At 35.4% G+C, this 21,487-nt stretch overlaps 1 protein-coding gene across 1 annotated transcript in view; it reads right to left on the bottom strand.

The window, feature by feature from the left end:
* The window catches only part of AKAP6 (A-kinase anchoring protein 6), a 488,735-nt gene that overhangs the window by 12,706 nt on the left and 454,542 nt on the right, over nt 1-21,487 (bottom strand). The window lies entirely within an intron of this gene.

The raw sequence follows: 21,487 nt of genomic DNA, 5'->3' as shown, positions 1-21,487 counted from the left end.
CAAGAGTGATCCCAAAAATCTTAGTGCAGTTTTAAGCTATTATTAATTTTAATAGCTTAAAACTTCACTAAGACTTTTGGAGTGCCCTATATAGTGCTTGTATTCCCAAAACACGTTATATTACTAAATGGGACCATGTTGGTATGTTGGAACTTGTGTGCAGAACTTCTGTAGAAAAGAATCTGTATTCATGAAGGGCATCCTATTTGCAGCCTGCTCCTTATCCCATAGTAGAAAAGGAATATTTTTTTCACCCCGTCTGTAATTTAATCAATGTAGGGAGCTTCTGAGAACAGTTTTTCTCTACCTATAAAGACCAATGCCTTTTCTGAAACATGGGAGTTTTAAAGAACTGTCTGAGTATACTCAAAGGTTAAGTGACTTGTCCAGGGTCAAAGTCAGGAGGTACCCAAAGTAGAATTTGAACCCAGATTTTCCCAAATCCAACCATTATGCCATGCTACTCTCTCTGCCACATTGCTATGTAAGATATATATATATATGTATTATATATGTACAAATAATATATATACATACACATATGGGTATATATGACCATGTATATGTGTATGTATAAACACACAAGCACAACTAGCAAAAGTAGCTGGAGAAGTCTGAGGGAAAGAGAATAGGTAGCATGTGCAGGCAGATCAGACTACTTCCACCACTCTGACTAACACCTTTCCTCAGACCCTGATGGAAACAGTTCAAGACCTAAACACAAGAAATGTACTCCATGACCCCGGTTCCAGGCCTGGCCTTTCAGCCATAATCATCTCTTGTGGAGAATGTACCATGTCTATCACCAATACCAGTGGCTTACCAATTTCTATCAAGGGGTGAGTAAGTACAAAAGGAGCCCTGGAACTAGCACTGGCCCAGAAATAGTCTAGCCCCTTCAACCATAATCCAGATGAGCAAGCCTTGTGGAAGAGAGGGCACATCTTCACCAGCTTCACCTGCCACCCACTTGGCAGGCAAGCCAGCCTAACGGAAACCTTGAGGGAGAGACAAAAAGCAGCATATACCAGGTAAGTCAAAGCACTGCCCATGTCTCAAACATCAGTTCCTTTAAGATTGGTGGGGAATGGGCACTATCCCCAAGTCCACTAACCCTGTTTCCAACCTAGCCATGATACCACCATGCAAGAAATCAACTCTTATGGAGATGTGACCTGACAATTGCCTCCTCAATGGTCAAAACCACTGAAGATTCAGAAAATTCTCACTATCTAAGTCATTAGCAATATAAAAGGGTTCGACATAAGAAATGGGTCTGATCTAATCAGTAGAAATGACACTAAAGGAGATATATTACTATCTACTTTTTCTATTGCATCCTGATTACTAGAAGACTTTCCATCCAATGTGCCCCTGAAACCTCCCATATGTGTTGTCTCTCCCCCAAAATATGTGAGGTCCCTGTGAGAAGGAACTTACATGCTTTTCTATTTGTATCTTTGATTTTTAGGATAGTGCTTTGCACATAGTAAGCACATAACACATAGGGTTTTTTGGTTCATCCTATTCATCTATCCATTCGTTCACTGTAAGCTTCATTATAAGCATTTTATATTATGAATCAAAGATCTTTCAATGGTTTGGCTGGAAAAAAAATAGGTCACAATATTTTAATTCCTCAGTAGTGGGGAAAAAGATCTTTCTGAAGAATAAGACAGTCTTCAATCCTTCTTGAAACTGATAGTTAAAGGATCACACACAAACATATTAGGTATAAAATATCCATTAGCACTTTATTATACTGGATATGTAAGAGATTATCTGTATAGCCTGCTTAAGTGTAAAAGAGTCCAGTTACAAAGTAAACATTAATTAAAGGATATTTTTAAATTTTATAACAGAAATCTTTCATGCTGCCAATATTATAGTAGTTAATCTAATACACCAGCAGTCATAACACTTGCTTAGGTATGGAGTACATTCTCTGTGATGAATTTCTATTAGAATTTCTGTTTATTCTTTGCTTGCTGATAAAGGAAGTACTAATGACTGGTTAGCATGGTTAATGAATGTTAAAATCCTCAGCTGTAAGAACAATCAATCAGTCTAATCAAATAGTATATTAATTTCAAATATTGTCTGTGCTGACACTGTACTCTAAGGAAGGGCTAATAAATAATTGAACTAGTCTTTCAATTTAAAAACAGGGGCTGGGATGGGGGGAGAAGCCAGTCATTCTGATAGAATTTACCACTTGCCAGAACAGTTTCTAATGGTGCCCCATATGATGTGGATGCATTTTTAGGCACTCTACTCCAAGAACTTGATATTCATAAAAGCAGCTGGAATTTGGTCTATAGGTGATTTGGAGAGGTACTTATTGACCCAGCTTTTTGCCTCAAGAGGTTTGGTTAAACTCAATCCACAAAAAGTGTACGTGGGTGTGTGTCTGTCTGTGTACACACACACACACACACACACACACACACACACACACACACACACAAATATGATCTTTAAAAAGAGAGAGGTATCGTGCCATACTAAGCAGAAAGCCAGCCTTAGCCCTTGGAAGACATGGGTCTGACTTCTGCTTCAGTGTCATACAGGAGATATGATCCTGGGCAAATCACTTAATCTCTCACGGTCTTTAGTGAAATCTAAGCCTGTAAGTGAGTCTTCATTTGCTGGTTTGCTTTAGGAGATGGAACACACCATTGAAACCATAGGTCTGGATCAAAAGTAAACAAATACTTTAACGACATAAATTTTGCCCTAAAATGAATTATGCTGAAAAGTTCCAAAAGATAGAAAAACAGAAAACGTTTCCTTTCAGTGCACTATTTTACTTCTTTCCCATAATTGGTTGATTCATGGGTACATATAATTTTAGGGAGCTAGAGAGATAGTAGAGCACTAGAAATGGTTTCAAGAAGACTTGAGTTCAGTTCCTATGTCAGGTACTTATTAGCTGTGTAACTCTGAGTGTCACTTATCTTTCTTGGCCTTAGTTTCCTGGTTGGTAAAATGGGAATAATAACAGCACTTACCTCACAAGATTGTTGCAAGGATCAAAAAAGAAAGCACATGTAAAGGGCTTCACAAATATTAAAGCCCTTTATGCTTAGTGCTTAAAACACTAAATGCTATTTGTATTTATTATTAATAGTAATTATTGCTTATAATTTATTTTACAAATAAATTAAATTTTATATTATTAATAATAATCAAAAAAGGAGATAGGAAAGTCTCGCTAGGAGAATGAGAGATACCTCAGGAACAACTCATATGTTACAGTAGATTCTCCAAGAAGCCAAGAGAAATCAAGGAAGGTCCCTAGCATATTAGATCAATCTCTTATGGTAAGCTGATAGGAGGATGAATACCGAAGTTGCTCTGGTAGCCAGGCATGTATCTTTGCAGGGAACATTCATATGAGTGAGATCATAGATACATTTAAGATCCCAGATCCCATAACTCATCCTAATAGTTTGCTATATCTAGTGATATATTTAACATTCTATGCATGTCTCTCAGGAAAGATGGATAGGCATTTATCTACCTTGGTTTGGAAAAATTGTTTCTATTAATGGAGTTTTTAGCTGCTATGATACACTGCTTAAATTGAGTTTGTCATCTAAAACAATATTGAGATCATTTTCATGGAAAGCATTATCTGGGGGAAAGGGGGCAGCTGGTTGGTTCAGTGGATTAAGTCAGGCCTAAAGACTGGGGCTCCTGGGTTTAAATCTGGCCTCAGACAATTCCTAGCTGGGTGACCCTGGACAAGTCACTTAACCCCCATTGCCTAGCCCTTGCCACTCTTCTGCTTTGGAACCATCACATAGTAGATTCTAAGATAAAAGGTAAGGGATTAGAAAAAAAGAATTATCTGAGTAAGATCCCTCACATCCTATACTTGTACAGCTGAAATTTTGGGCACAAGTGTAGGATTTTATATTTATTTTTATTAAATATTATCTTACTATTTCAAGCCTATTATTTTAGACTCTTATGACATGAATTCCAATTCAGTCATCCAATACATTAGAGTTAAATGGTTAGCCAAATGGTTCATAGTTTGTAGGAATAGAAGGGAACTGAGAGGTCATCTAGTCTAACCCTGTCATTCTACAGATGTGGGCACTGAAGAACTTTTTTGTTGTTGTTTGATCATTTTGGTCATATCTGATGCTTTGTGACCCTATCTGGGGTTTTCATGGCAGAGATACTGGAGTGGCTCAACATTTTCTTTTCCAGCTCATTTTACAGATAAGGAAATTGGGACAAAAAGGGTTAAATGACTTGCCCAGGGTGACACAGCAGGGAAGTGTCTGAGGCCAGATTTGAATTCAGGTCATCCCAACTCCAGGTTCAGCACTCTATCCACTGCACCACCTAATTGCCCTCCAAATCTGGCTTTAGACGCTTACCAGCTGTGTCAGCCTGTTATTTTTTTTTGAAAGGTGCAAATGTTTCCACTTTAAATCCAAGAGATAAATGTTAAAATTCACAGATGATAGGGAAACAAATAAAAAAGCAAAAACAAATCTTTCCCTTATGAAACTTTTATTCTAAGGAAGGAAATAACACACACACACACATATATATATATATGTAGATATATATATTATATATAAACTAAACATATAAAGAAAATGGAAAGAATTTTAGAGGGAAAGCACTAGTAGCTGGAGAGACCAAGTAGCCCCTCTGCAGAAGGAGGCACTTGAGTTGAATTTTGATGGAAGCCAGGGCATTCTAGTCATGGAGATGGGAGGGGGAGCGTTATGAAGGAAGAATAGGAAATATGGCCCAGTATGGCAGATCAGTAGAGCAAATGAGGAATCCACAAGGACTGAAAGACAGAAGGGGCCAGGTTGTGATGAGCTTTCAAGACTCCAGAGAAAACTCTTTCCCCAATAAGACCATGCCGTGATTCTCAGAATATTTTGTGGCTACACAAATGTCCCTTTGAGGGTCAGTTTTGCCTTTTGGAGAATGATTTGTGCATAATATTTTTAGTGAGAGCAAAAATATACTTGTATACCAATTTTTAAAATACTACTTATTTTATCTTTAATTCATTTAAACTTCTTTTATTAGTCCAGTAGTAAACACATATATACATATATATGTATGATTTTTATTTTAAAAAATATACATATATTGGACATGAGTAACCAGAAATGTTTTAATTATATAAATATTTTTTTAAATTAGGGATCACTGACTTTGAGAGTTTTTGACAGTTAACATCAACTAAGAAGAAACATCGAATCCAGGTACATATAGCAATGCCTAGCAACTATAGCAAACCCAGTCATTTCCAATATCAATAGAAGTTCTTGGTCAAAAAGCTCAGATGCAAAGGAAAGCCAAAGGTCTTGTGACCTGTTAGGATTTCTCTGTAATAAGTGTTTACTTGCAGCATGACAAATAGTCCCAATCTCCAATGACTTTTAAGTTACTGTTACAGCTACTATTTGCAGAATAACAGCCAAAAGGGGCAAGACATGGGATGATGTTTCAAGTTTACTTTCTCCCCATATATTTTATGGACTTCAATATGCAGGATTTCAACTTTGGATCCTTTCTAATTGGGAAGGAGAGCACTTTCTGGCAGTTAATCATAGAAATTGTCCTTTGTTTATTCTAGGATCAGACAGACTGAAATAGCTTGGTTAGCATTGGGATATGACCTTATTGCCTTTATCATGACCAAAATTTCCATGCAGAGCCACATTTTTTGCCATAAATTTCCAAATCAAATCTGTTCCAATTAGTAATGCCCATATCATGGCATTGAACTTTTGAATATCATTCCTCACAACTAGCAAGAGCATATACTTTTCTACCTTCCATTCTTTCTGGTTCTCTTACCAGTTTTATGAAGCCCAGGACATTCATCAAATGACTAAAATAATTCTAGTTCAGTGGGTCCAAGTCTCTTTATGGTGTGAAATGGACGGAAGAATGAATGACTGCTACTGTAATAATGTTGGGGGGAGGTGGTAGGGTTACATGGTTTATGGCAAAAATAGCTTTTTATTAATTATAACAGAGTGGACACAAAAATTTTTGTGCAAAGCTCTTTGGACAGAGATCCAGAGGTCTTTGAGGAATTAGAAAGAATAAAAGATAATCTAAGGAAAAAGAAAATGAAATAGATGTTATATAAATGAAAATGATAATAATAATGCCAAACTATGGCTATATAATATAGATTGTAACTTTTCTAGGATGTAAAAGGGAATATGATATTAGGAAAGCGATTTTAACTCTCAAGGCATCAGTCTCCCTGCAAGGCTTTAGATGTTCTGATTGGTGGGTGAATGAAAACTATCTCAGTAATGTATCTGTTTTCATCTCATCCAGTGAAATAACAGGACCTACTTAGTATTGGCATTACTTATTTTACTGTTACTTATGTGATACACACACACATATACATATATGTATAAATATACACCTATATGTACAAACATACATACATATATGTTGTTGTTCAGTCATGTCTGATTCTTATGATCCCATGGACCATAGCATACCAAATTGGATTTTCTTGGCAAATGATATAGGAGTAGTTTGACATTTCCTTCTTTAGTGGATTAAGGTAATCATGGTTAAGTGACTGGTCTAGGGTCACATAGCTAATAAGTGTCCAAGGCTAGATTTAAACTTAGGTCTTCAAGACTCCAGGCCCAGCACCTTATCCACTGTGCCATCTATCTGCCTCCATACATATGTATGTATAAAAATTTGAATTTATATGAAATATAGATTTACATTAAATTTTATATATTTATAATTTGTATAGCAAATATTTGAATAGATACATATATGAAATTCATTTTAAGGAAAATATAAGCTTCCTTTATCTGCCCCCAAAACAAGTGATGCTGATGAGATTCTCTACTTTCCCTATAATCCATATGTCTAATTGAATCTCTTCTGGCAGCTCAACTTTATGAAATAGTGAGTTCTTTCATTTTCATCCTCTTTCCTTCTCTAGAGTTTCTCTCATATATAGCAGCATCTTAAAAAAATACTTAAGCAATTATATTCTCTAATTGACCTTTGGAGATCATGAGGCTTTTGAAGGACTATTTAAATTTCTTCTTTTTAGGACATAAACACAATCTCTATTAAACAATTTCAGTTGTTCAAATTGTATTAAATTTTTTTTCCAGTAAGTCATTAAGCAATATTTAAGTGCACAATATGTGCCAAGCACTGTTATGTGCTAGAGATACAAAAATAAAAATGAAATTGTAGCTACCCTTAAGGAGCTTACATTTCATTGTCTGAAACATATTTGTTCATATATATTTTTCCACTGTTTTTCTTTTACAAACTTTCTGCCTTGTTCAGAATGTTTCACTAATATAGTTTAGAAAGATAAATTCCTTTAAAAGTCCTCTTTTTCTATGTAGAATTATTCTCTACTTCTTAATCTTGTTATAAGCTATTTTTCTTTTCCTTTCAACATATTGTATTCCAATCTTTTCTTTCTTACCTCGTAGCCTATGTGTAGTCCCATGTATTGTTATTAGGTTCTACAGAATATAACTTCCTAACTACATGTAATATATTTTTTCTTTGTTGCATCCACTTTGACTATCACATTTCCAGTTGGGTTTTAACTTAGATTTATATCACTTATGATCTATGGATTTTGTTAATCTTCTAGTTCTAATATTGGGGGGGAGAAGGATTTTCTTGAAATATAGAATTCTAGTTTTCTGTTTTACCATGTTTTATAGGACCTTAATGAATCTTAGATTATCATGCTTTGCCCTGTTTTCCAGGGCAGTTGTTTTTAAAAGTAAATTTCTTATACAGTTTTAAATTTTTTTTGACTTTTCCCTAATCTTTTATTTTTTAGCAATGAAATTGTTATTTTTCTTACATTTTTTTCAAGCTCTTGATTCTATTTTATATCATATTCTTTGGCAAATTAGCCCCACAATCATCTCCCATTTTCTGATCTTTAATTTCTCCCTTTCTATTGACTCCATTTTTGCTTCCTATAAACATAACTATGTTTTTTGAACAATTAAAAAAGAGGGGGAAAACTTACTTTACTCTACAATCCCCTCAAGCTTTTTCTTCACAAACTACTGGAAAAATGGCTGTCTACTATTGTTGCCTCCATTTCTTCTTCTCATTCTGAAGTCAAACTTTCATTATCTGCCTCCCAATCTTGTCATTCAACTGAAATTATTCTCTTCAAATCATTCTTACCAAAGGTCATTTAATTCTTAAATCCAAAGACATTTTCTCAATCTTCATTCTTTTTGACCTGCCTGAAGCATATGACACCTACCTTCTTTGAAGGACTCTACTGATTCAGCATCATAATCACATCTAATTCCCTTTATAGGAGATGAAAATTCTGCATAAGTAAGAGCAGAATAATAGGCTCCCCTTGGGTACTAAAGAAAGATAAATATTCAACAAACATTTATTAAGCTCCTCCTCTATAGAGCCTTGTGGTTTATGCCTAGGGAACAATCATCAGAGAAGGCACCAGGTGTCTAGAACTCTAAGTCCCAGCTCTCTAAATATATGACAATCCTGAATATTTCCTTATGTTCCTCATTTCTGAAAGAGAGATAATCATATTTACCATATCAATCCTGAAGTGCTACTGTGAGCAGAGCTCATCTTAAATCTTAAAGTCCTATGGTTTTGTAAAGTCTTTTAAAATTAAAAAAAATTTTTTTTTGCAGATCTTCATTCCCCATCACATCAATTGAGAAATGAAGGAAAAAACTGTTAAAAATGTAATAATAAGCAAAACAAATTCCCCTAATCACTATATTTGATAAACATGTGTCCATGTCCATATTATTTACATGTTATATACACATACAAATGCATATATAAACACATGTATGGTATGCACATGTGTATATTATATACACATAAAATATATATATGTGTGTCCCAAAGTCCATCGCCTCTCTATTAGGAAGTAGGTAGCATGTTTCATTTTAAGTCTTCTCAAATTGTGATCGGTCATTTGTTGATCAGAGTTCCTATCTCTCAAGGTTATTTATCTTTACAATATTGCTATTATTAGATAAAATGTTATTCTAGATCTGCTCACTGAATATTATATCAATTCATAAGAATATCAAGTTTTTAAAAATATTTCCAACATTTCTTATAGCATAGAAGAATTATCATAGACACATACAAACATTTATTTATTCATCTGAGTATCCCCTCAGTTTGCAAATCTTTGCCATCACAAAAAGAGAGCTATTACAGATATTTTTGTAAATATTATAAAATTATAAAATTTTGTACATTCACAGAAGGGCTGTCTTTTCCTCTTTCTTCTATCTCTTTGGGCATGTAGCACAAGTGGCAGTATCATGGGTCAAAGTTAGAATCAGTTTAGTAGCTTTGGGGACATACTTCCAAGTGGTTTTGTAGACTGACCATACCAGTTCATAATGTCACTAGCAATTAATGTGCCTGTTTTATCACAGCCCCTCTAGTACTTGCCATTTCCCCTTTTTGATCAACTTTTTCAGTCTGATGAGTGTGACGTGGAACCTAAACTTTTGCTATATTATACATGACTGAATAGTTTCAGATAGTTCTATGCAAAACTAGAAGATCAATTGGTAGTTAAATTTAGCTGAAAGCTTCATGAAGAAAGAGGGGCTTGAGTTAAGCCTTGAATGAAAGGAATGATTTTGATGGGCAGAAATAGGTTGGTGAAAGGATAAGAGGAAGAGTTCAAACAAAGGCCAGAAGTGGGGGGCAAAAGAAAATGACAAGGGATGGGGAGTAGCCAAAAACTTTCGTGGCAAGACATTTGTAAACTAAAGCAGTTAGTGAAAACTCAAAATTCAGTTTGGATTTGGTAATATTTGCCTTAAGATAACACTTCTAAGATTTGCAAAGTCTTTTACATATGATTCCTCATTTGATTCATGCAACATTGCCTATCCCTGTTTTATAGAGGAAGAAACAGTGATATGCCAAACTGAATTCTGGTAGACTTAGGTGATGTGTTGGCTTGTTACTCGTCTTTTCCTCCCTTTTTTGTTCAAGGGAATATCTTTCTGGGTGGAGCAGGGCAGAGGTGGGGGGGGAGGAAAGGGACATTTTTGGAAATATGATAAAAAATGCAAAACCAAATGATAACAATAAATTATTTTAATGGAATGTAAACTTTTGAAAAATATCTTCAAATTAGGACTACTCAACAAACAATATGTTCTGAGCCCTGCTATATCACCAAAAACTATTTACATAGATTTCCTCTATATTATTTATCAACTAAATTCTTCTTAAGTCTACTATGCCTGCCAAAAACTCGAACTCTGGCAGGTCTCACTAAGACAACATTTCTAAGACAATAATTTCCCAGGGCTAACTTTACTTATTGTTTGGCCAAATTGACTTGAGAGTGACATTTTCAGTCATAGCAATTCCCTTTTAAAATTTTATTTTATTTTCCCCCAATTACATGTAAAAACAGTTTCTAACATTTTTCAAAGAATATTGAGTCTCACAGTCTCTCCCATCCTCCTTATCCTCCCAAGCCCCACCTCCATTTTGAGATGATAAGCAATATCATATAGATTTTACATGTGTAATCATGCAAATCATTTTTTCATATCAATTCTTTTGTGAACAGAAACCTACATAAAAAATTTTAAGAAAGAAAGTGAAAATATTTTCCTTTGATCTGATTTCAAACTCCATCAGTTCTTTCCCTGGAAGCAGATGGCAGTTTTTTTATGAGTCCCTTGGTATTGTTTTGGATCATTATATTAATAAAAATAGGTAAGTTATTCCCAGTTGTTCATTGTACAGTATGCCTGTCATTGTTTATAGTATTCTCCTGGTTCTACTCATTTCACTCTGCTGCGGTTCACATAAATCTTTCCAGGTTTTTCTGAACTTTTCCTGCTTGTCATTTCTTATAGCACAATAATATCTAATTACAACCGTATGTTATAACTTACTCAACCATTTCCCAATTGATGGATATCCTCTCACTTTCTAATTCTTTGCTCCTAAGCTGCTTTAAATATTTTTGTACATATAGATCTCTTTCCCTTTTTATTTTTTATCTCTTTGGAATCCAAACCTAGTAATAGCATTGCTGGGTCAAAGGATATGTACTGTTTTATAGCCTTTTGGGCATAGGTCCTGATTTATGTCTAGGATGACTGAATCAGTTCACAACTCCCCCAACAATGCATTACTATCTCAATTTTCCTACATTTTCTCCAAGTTTTGTCTTTTTCCTTTTCTGTCATGATAGCCAATTTGATAAGTGGTACCTGAGTTGATGAGTGGTACCTGAGAATTGTTTTAATTTGCATTTCTCTTATTAAGAGTGACTTAGAGCATTTTGTTGCATGACTAAAGAGAACTTTGCTTTGAGAGCTGCCTGTTGAGGTCCTTTGACTATTTATCAATTGGGAAATGACATGTATTCTTACATATTCGACTCACTCTATGTATTTGAGAAATGAAGCCTTTATTAGTGTAAGAAAGGAAAATTTAGGTAATTATAGATATATATTAAAATATGTGGCCACCAGGAATCAACAATTCAGGTTGATTCCGTAATTAAATCAGACCCAAGTCAGCATCGGGTTGAAGAGTTTATTTACAATCAGGTAGGTAAAAAGTAGGAATAAGAGGCTAGTCCAGGCCAAAGGCCTGGACGGAAAGAGAAGTTAAAGGGGCTAAATAAATGAAGCTGTAAGCCACAAGGCCCAACAGCCAGATAGGCAGAGTTTAGAATTGGCCCAGCTAGGCCAAGGAAGTCAGCCTAACTTACCCCCGTGACAATATAGAGTGTAAGCGTTCTGTGGTCTCAGGAGATGCTTCTGCTCCCAGTTCGAGACATCAACTGCCCCCACGGGAAGTTCACTAACTTACTTAAAGAGATAGTGTCTTTCATCACTTCCTGTGGTCCACCTCTAATAAAAATGGACAAATGGCAGTTTCTACATTGATTTGGACTGCCCAAAGGGCAGTCCCTTATTCTTGATTTGTTACTTATTGTCACGTGTGGGTAACTCGTCTCCCCTCCCCACTAAGGGAGGTTAGGATTACATCATTTCTATGCCTAGGATGGGTAGATTTTTGACTATTAATGGGCTCGAGCTAATTCCATTTACACATTAGAGAGACTTCTAAAAACAATTTGAGTCTTTATTATTGCTGAGTCATAGCAATTCTTGAAAGTCTTTTACAGTAGAAAGACTGGTGGAACTGAAGTCAAAAAGATGTGTGTTCAAATCTTGCCTCAGATATTTACCAGATCTATGACAAGTGAAAACCTTTTTAGCTTCACTTTCCTCATCTATAAAATGGGAATGTTAATAGCACTTACCTCATAGGGTTGTCATGAGGTCAAGTGTGATAATATGTATGTCTTTAGATATGTCACACAAAACTTCTTTTCCTTCCTTTGTTCTTCCTTCCTGATATATTTCATCCCACCCCAATTAATGTAATCAGAGAAGGCCTAGACTGCTCAATTGAATTAGTCATTGAGCATTTATTATGTACCAGTCACATTTTTTTTCCTTATATACCAATATAAACAAAAAGACAGTCCCTGCCTTCAAGAAGTTTGTATTCTAATGGGGAAAGATAGCACTTAAAAGGAACCTGTAGATTTGGGAAGAAATTATTCAAATGGAATGGGTATAGTGGGGTAGTCTAGACTATACCATGGTGAAAAATTAAGAGCTGATTGACCTGAGGTGGGGGAGTCACCCTTAAATGCAGTTTCTGAGAAGAGATTTCTAATTAATTGTAGGGAAGGGTCAGAAGGGCTGAGGGTATTTTCTGAGGTATGAATTCTAGGACTAAAGTGATTTTCTAAGATGAAAAATTTTCTGGGATAAGGTAGAGTCATCTGGATTATAGGATATAAACTATTTTTGAACATGCTTTAATCAGTTCTGCAGAAATATAGTGCTCTGGCCTTTGGATAAAGACAGATGAAAAAGATATGCCTTTTGATTTGTTGAAAGAAACAGATGCCTTCATTCCAGTACCAGGCCATTGTAGTGTTGGAGAAGTTCCGTCTATCTGGGAGGAGGAACAAGAGTTTCTTTTTCTCCTCTTCTCCACCCTTCCCTTGACCATGTGAGTTTAGGAAATCTGTCAGAGTAATCAGAGGTCCCACCAGTGATCTGAAGTCAGTAACAGCATCCACCAGAGCCAGCAGCAGTGACCTCAATGCAGCAAGAGCTAATGACCCCGGGGGCAGCTGGGTAGCTCAGTGGAGTGAGAGTCAGGCCTAGAGACAGGAGGTCCTAGGTTCAAACCCGGCCTCAGCCACTTCCCAGCTGTGTGACCCTGGGCAAGTCACTTGACCCCCATTGCCCACCCTTACCAATCTTCCACCTATGAAACTGAAGTACAAGGGTAAAAAAAAAAAAAAAAAGAAAAAGAGCTAATGACCCCCCTGGCTTGAGAGCCAAGAGACACACTGAAGAAAGGCAGCTTTTGGACTCTAGCAGACAACCCACATTTGGAAACCAATAGAGAAGGGAAACTATGAGAATTCTGCTAAAAGAGAAAAGATTTCTAGTGTGATTTTACCCTTTGTGATTTTATTAAAGCTATGATTTTAATCTTTGGCCATATATAGTCTTTACTTTTGAGTACATTCTCCACTTTTGAGAACATTCCCCACACTAGATGGAGACCCATGAGCAAAAGTACTAGCAATCCTGGCCCCTCCAGGCTACTCCTAGTAGATGTAATCCACTGAACTCTTAGTACCAGGCCAGCCATTGTGAGAGGGATTGGTTAGTTAGTTAGAACTATGCATGTAAAATGCTTTGTGAATTTTAAAATTCTCTATATATTTTAGCCAGCTCTACCACCATTTCTGTGAGTCTCAATTTCCTGAAATGGGGTCTGATACTAATTCAAAAATGAGGTCTAATACCATCACTCACATCATATATGGTTGTTTTAAAGTCTTCTACAAACATTAAAGTACTATTGTTTATGCATGTGAGTTATCATCATTAGTAAAAAGTTGCAGAAGTATTATTATTTGCTTTGCTCTCAGGAATATCCTTCCACAGGTCTCTTGACATATTAAAGTGAATACTAAATGGCTCACATTATGCTGGATGCTATGGTAGATAAAAGTGAACCACAAAGATCTTTTAACTCACCAAATGTGGAGAAAACTGGCATACACAGATCAATCAGCGAACAGTTAAATGCTAAGCTCTACTGATTATGAATAATAGGAGTTAAAAGAATTTTTAAAAATTAATGTGACCATGGCATATCTACAAGGGAATTGGGAAATTTCTGACAGAAAATAGGATGTACTAATTGTTGAGAGCAATAGGAAGATTTTGTCATTGTTGAGTTGTTTTCAATTAGGTCTGACAAAGTCTTATTAGATAAAATCCCATCCTCTACAAGAAAACTCCAAATCTGCACTAAATTAGCCCTCCCTCTGAGACTTTGGTGTTGAAAGTCAAAAGTGGTAAGAGTTTGAAGAAATCAATAATCAATAGCATTTAATACCTAATAGGAATCAATGGAAATAAAAACTAAAGAAGAAACACACACCAGATTTGATAAGAAGAAAATCAGCGGAAACTTTGAAAAGAAAAATATTAACAACGCAATGGCTATGAAATCCAGGGTATTATAAATTATGAAGGCAATGATGGTGGCAAAGAATGGGTAACTGAAGAGACGTCCATCAATTAGGGAATGGCTGAACAAGTTGGGGTACATAATTATAATGGAATACTATTATGCCATAAGAAATGACAAACTAGATGATCACAAATAAAACCAAAACAAGACCCTGGAGAGACTTAATATGAAGTGGTACAAAGTGAAATGAGCAGAACCAGGAGAACATTACACACAGCAACAACAATTAATTCATGACGATCAACTGTGAATGACTGGACTATTATTAGCAATGCAAGGGCCCAGGACAACTTCAAGGGATTTATGATGAAAAAGGCTATCCATCATCACAGAAGGAATTGATGGAGAGTCTGAATGCAGATCGAAGCATGCCATTCTTCACTTTATTTCTTCCATGAATTTTTTTCTAGTATAAGTGATATGTCTTCTTTCATAACATGATAAATATGGATTGCATGATAGTAACATGTGCCACCTGTATCATATTACCTGCCATCTTGAGGAGGAAGGAAAGTTGGGATGGAGAGAACATGGATTGTAAAATGTCAGAAAACAATTGTTAAAAATTATATTAATATGTAATCTGCAAAAAATGCATTTTAAAAAGAAGGGAAAGGAAGTGATGGCATAGCTAAATGAAGGAAGACAGTTCTCTACCTCCTCCCTGCATTTTTCTGCAATCTGGCAGCAGGACTGAAGGGGATTATTTGGGGTCCTATGGGATGTTATGTAGTTTTCTAACACGTCTTAAACAAACAACTCCAGATGCACTCTATAGATTTCTGAACTATGCCTTATTGAATTAATTCTTCATATATCTTTTTTTAAACCCTAATATCTTTCATATATATCATTCCATATTAATCTTATTTGTTACAGGGCTAGGCAATGGGGGTTAAGTGACTTGCCCAGGGTCGCACAGCTAGGAAGTGTCTGAGGCCAGATTTGAACCTAGGACCTCCTGTTTTTAGGCCTGGTTCTCAATCTACTGAGCCATCCAGCTGCCCCCTCTTCATATATCTTTAATATGTTGATTTATTATCATCTTCATCATTATGATTGAAGCATCTAGAGCTGGAAGGAACATTAGGAGTCATCTAGGCTGATCTCTTCATTTAACTGATGAAGAAACCAAGGACAAGGTGGCACAGATAATGGCAGAGCTTGGATTTGAACCCAAATCTTCTGATTCTAAATCTAGAATCTTTTCATTACACCCTGAAACATTGAAGCATTTTCTGAATGAAGACTACAATCCAAAACTTTTAAGGTTCAGTAGATGATGATCTTAAAATGCTAAGAAAGCAATTCATAGGAAAAATGAAGATAAGAATCATACACTATAATAAAGTTTTCCCTCTCTCCTCAATTCGATAATTCATGCCAATTTATATTTATTCTGCATATATTATACATGCATCCAAGTATTGTGCTAGGTTCTGGTGATAAACTAAAAAAGGAAAGAAAATAATTCCCGTCCTTAAGAAGCTACTGATGGAAAACAACATGTACAAAGATAAACGGACTATAATTTTGGCAAGGGATAGACATCATAGGGGAGGGAAGAGCCAGAACAAGTGTAGGAATCAGGAAAATTGATGTAGGAGGCGGTTCTTCAATCTTGAATGGAGCTAGGCATTCCAAGACAATAAGGTGAGGAGAGAGCATTTTTAGCATGCGTGTATAATTAAACTTCATACATCTCACTTCTATGTAACAATATCATCTGTACTGATAAATACAGCTATTTAATTAACAATTGCTAGGTTCAAGACATTGTATAGAAATTTTATAACATAATTGTACTCATTGTTTTATATAATCATACTATTAACTTAAGAATAAATTTATATAAACTAATGAATAAAATTATATAGTATAATTTCTCTACAAAGCCTTCCACCTAATAACTATTGGTTAAGTAGTATTAAAGGCTGGATAAATAAGAATAATTTTTATCAGGTTCTGTTTTCATAAGACAGGTTAATGTTTTGATAGGTGATCATCATTGATAAGTAATCAAGAGAGGTGTAGCATTGTCCTCTTTTGTCCCTTAATAACACTTAAAGAAGTCAAATTTATTTTTTGCCCTGATTTTATGTTTTATCACAGATGACTAAAGAAATACATCTACTGTAGTGACTTTCATTAACATAGGAATTTCTTTTATTTCCCTTGACAGGGATGTTATACGTTAGCATATTAAGCTCTTCAGAATAATTCAAGAGCAGAGTGAATAGAAAAATTGATTTCCACCCCCCCCATTTCTTCCTTCAGTCACTATTCTGCAGCTCCAAAGAATCATGTCACCTTTTAAAGAAAGTGTCTAAGCTCAGCAGTATAATGGGAGGAAAAAAAGAAATTAAAAAACAAAAATTTCTAAAAGAGAGCTGAAACAAAAACAACCTATCTGTCTCTCCAGCAATATTTGGATTTAATTGAGTTATAAATAAAGTGATTTGAAAACATAAATAATAATCTCAGTTTAGCTTGAATAGCAAATCCAAAACCTTGAAATGGTGACATTCTCTTTATTCCACCACATTGTAAGCCTATTTGGATGACAATGATAGACCCACATGCCAAGTTGTGTAAGTGGCTTTTTTCCTAATGATAACATCTGGCTCTATGGCACGTTTTGCTGGCGTTTGTTCTAGTTGCTTTGTGGTTGCCTTTTTGTCTGACAAGAGGAGACATGACAGGGTGTTCTGTGCTCCCAAATGTGATTTTTGCATCATTTTGGCCAGGACAGAAATTGTGTACTTCCCCCACCTCCCTTTCACAACCATTGTGATAAAGATCCTAACATGAATTCTATACTAGGGAGTAAAAGACACAGAAAGCATACTGATGTAAAGGAGCAAAGTCAGGTTCTAGACCATCTTGACACCTGGAAGCCATATAAATCTCTATAATAATATCAGTTAAGCCTTCTGTGCTTCCTTGAGAGATAGATTACAATTCAGCGAGGTTCCCTTCCTGCCCACCTTTCAAACTGAACTTTAAAAACAGCAAGACTCTGGGTAGACACTCAGAATAGCAATTGTCCCTGTTACTACCAAGGATAATTTGTCAAACTGCTAAGGTCTGAAACCCCAGGCACGAGATAATATGGTTCATCTGTATTGCGGGTTAGAGTTACCTTAACAATGAATAGCATGTATTACTTCTCACAACCTTTTATCAGTTCTTTGTCCCTGAGGGGGCACATAAGTAGGAAATTTAATGACACTAATATTCATTATTACTGGCAAGGCAAGGGTTGGTTCTTAGGCTGGGTGAATGGCTGCTTACAAGCTTGTGGTATATACTTTTATATGCACGTGTTGTCACCTTCAGTAGAGTATAAGCTTCTTGAAGACATGGATGGTTTCATTTTTGCCTTTTGTCCTCAGGGTCTATTCAAGGATGACACCTAAGTTAGGAGCATGAAGAACTAGGAAGATGATAGTGCCCTGGATAGTGACAGGGAAGTTTGGAAGGTAAGAGAATTTGGGGGGCCATCAGGGGGATACTGAATTTAGTTTTGGATGTACTTAGTTTAGGATATCTGGACAGGACATCCTCTTAAAGATGTCTAATAGAGACCTGGAGATCTGAGATTTGAGGTCTTCTGGATCAGAGTTCAAGGGCAAGGAAGAAATATATTTAGTCAAGATGGAGTGGAAACCTGGAGGGGAAGTATCACTTCTGGCCCTAAGAGATTAGAGACCCTAAATAGCAATGTGATTATAATCCCAAGGGATTAGAGACCCTGCCTGTGTATAGAACAAAGTGCAGACCTAGAGAGTAGTGACCACACCTCTCTTCAAATCTTAGAAGCAGTGAAAATAGGTTAATAATAAATCCTACAAAATTCCTTTTGCTACACAAATATGGTGCCAATATCTTATCTGGGAGAAAAGAAGAGCAAAAACAGGGAAAGAAAACTATAGACCAATTTTCCTAACACATATTGATATAAAAATTCAGCAATATTGACTACATCAAGGACAAAAAAATAAAAACTATATCAATAGATGTAGAAAAAGCCTTTGACAAAAAAACAATACCCATTTCAATTAAAAATACTAGAAAACTTAGGAATAAATGAAAACATTCTTAAAACAACAAGTAGTTGCTATCTAAAACCAAGCAAGCATTATATGTAATGGGAACAAGCTTGAAGTCTTCCAAATAATTGGAAAATGAAACAAAGATGCCCAATATTGCCAGTATTATTCAATATTTAATAGAATTTCTAGCTACCAAGTAAGTTAAAAAATAAAAAGAAATTTAAGGAACAAAAATAGACAATGAGGAAACAAACCTATCATCTTTGCAGATGATATGATGCTATACTCAGAAAACCCTAGAGAATCAATTAAAAACTAGTTGAAATAATGAACAACTTTAGCAAAGTTGCAGGATATAAAATAAACCCACATAAATCATCAGCATTTCTATAACTACCAACAAAACCCAGCAGCAAGAGATAGAAAGCAAAATTCTATTTAAAATAACTTCTGATAACAAAAGACATTTGGGAATCTATCTGCCAAGACAAATCCAGGCACTATATAAACACAATTGCAAAAAAATTTTCAAACAAATAAAGACATATCTAAAAAATTGGAGAAATTAACTGCTCATGTGTAGGCCAAGCCAATATAATAAAACAACAGTTCTATCCAAGTTAATTTACTTTTTCAGTGCCATGGCAATCAAACTACTAATGAATTATTTTACAAAGAGAGAAAAAAATAAAATTCATCTGGAAGAACAAAATGTCCAGAATATCGAGGGAATCAATGAAAATAGATGGAGGAAGGCGGTCTAGCAGTACCATATTTTAAACTATATTACAAAGTGATGATCTTCAAAAGAATCTGGTTCTGGCCAAGAAATGAGTCATAGGTCAGTCAAATAGATCTAAGCTTTGGAGAGAGGAATTCACCATTTGACAAAGTTTCTGGTAAAAGTGGCTAAATACATTGTGTTATATATGATTGTGATGGCATACTCTTGTTCTATAAGAAATGGCAAGCAGAATGCTTTCTGAAAAACCTAGAAAGACTTACATGAATTTAGGCAAAGTGACCAGAACTAAGAGAATATTTTACACAATAACAGCAATATTGTACAATGATAAACTGAGAAAAAGACTTAGCTACCTTGATCAAGACAATGATTCAAGATGGTTCCAAAGGACACATGATGAAAAATATTATTCAACTATAGATAGAGAATTGATGAACTCTGAAAGCAAAGAGAAGCATACTTTCCTTTATTTATTTTTGTTTCATTTTGTTTGTGCTTTCTTTCACAGCATGGCAAATATGTTTTGCATGACTTCATATATTTAATTGATATTACATGTCTGCCTTCTCAAAGGAGGGGGAAGGAACAGGAGGAAGAGAAAATTTGGAACTCAATTTAAAAAAAATGAGTAACTAGAAAATGTAACTAGAAAATACATAAAGATAATTTTTAAAATAGATGTCAACTGATTGTATAATGGTTCCTCAAGAGATCCAGCTGTAGCATCCCCATTTTTTTGAAGCCCTCCCTCTTCTCCCTTACACCATTTGATTTAGCTTGGTTTTCCATTTTGAATCGTGTATTAGAGTTTCTCCCATGAGAAATTCCCCATTTGGAGCCATGCAGGCTTTTTTTCTCTTGATATCTCAGAGCCTTCTTTACAATAATGTTCTTGAAGTTTGTATGCTTCCCTTTGAAACTTGAAAAGTTCCTTAGAATCACAAGTCGGTTTTTTCCTAGGGCAAAAGGCTCTCAGATTTGTTTGGATAGAGATTTTAAATAGGAAAATCCAACATTTGGATCCATTAGATTTTAACTTCTCTCAAACCTTTGGGAAACTGTCCCCTTGAAATCTTAGAGAGGAAAAATTAAATATTGTAATCTGGACTAAACTCAAAATCTTTGTCTTGAAGTAAAATTAATCTGCTCTACTTTAGATCTCAGATTTATTATACGCAAAATAAGGAGACCAAGTGCCTTAGAAGTATTTAATTCTATGATTCTAATTTTTAAAATTCTAATTTTGAGGTTTCAACATAGAAAAATCACAAAAATTTTTAATTCTAGGGACTCATTTCAAGAATTTCACGTGTAATAGCCCAATCGTAATATTCTAAAATTAGGAAATAGTAGTAATACCTCCAGTAAAATACCAATGTTTCAGTAAGCAAAATAAAAAGCCTTGAAAATGTGGTACCATTTTAATCTCCTAATAATAATCATTTTCCAATGCAAAATGTATTAGGCCAACATTTGAACATCAGACCTCACCTTCTTAGATAAGGAACCATGGGCAAGGCAGCAACACTTTTGTCTTGAAAGCTATCAGCTCAGAGAACAATTCATATTACTTGACATTGTGTGCCCCCATTCAAAAATCTTAGTGGCTCCTCCATCACCTCTAGAATAAAATATAGAATTCTTAGCTTAACATTTAAAGCCCTTCACAGTATGGCTGTCATGTCCTTTACCATTTTAATTCCCTGTTGCTATCCTTCTTGTACTCTACATTCTAGCTTTTCCTTCCCCTTCCCCAATGATCTTATTCTTCTCAAATTCCATGAGACTCCCCAGTGGGAAAGACATAGATATTTATATTACCTGAATGAGCTGAGAAATGCCAACTATAAACCTTCCAGTGAGATGGAATTCTGCCAGAACTTGCCATCTGCCTGGCCACTGCATCCTAACATCCTCTAGGCTTTGCCACCTGTCCTGCTGTTATATACTCCAGTCCAACAGACACTATCATCTGATCTACACTAGTAGGTCACTTAAGGAGCTGTAGGTCTTGTCATCTACCCAAGAGAACTCT

This window comes from Gracilinanus agilis, chromosome 2 (genome assembly GCF_016433145.1).
Source record: "Gracilinanus agilis isolate LMUSP501 chromosome 2, AgileGrace, whole genome shotgun sequence".
NCBI classification, from domain to species: Eukaryota; Metazoa; Chordata; class Mammalia; order Didelphimorphia; family Didelphidae; genus Gracilinanus; species Gracilinanus agilis.
This window is presented reverse-complemented; position numbering and strand designations above follow the sequence as displayed.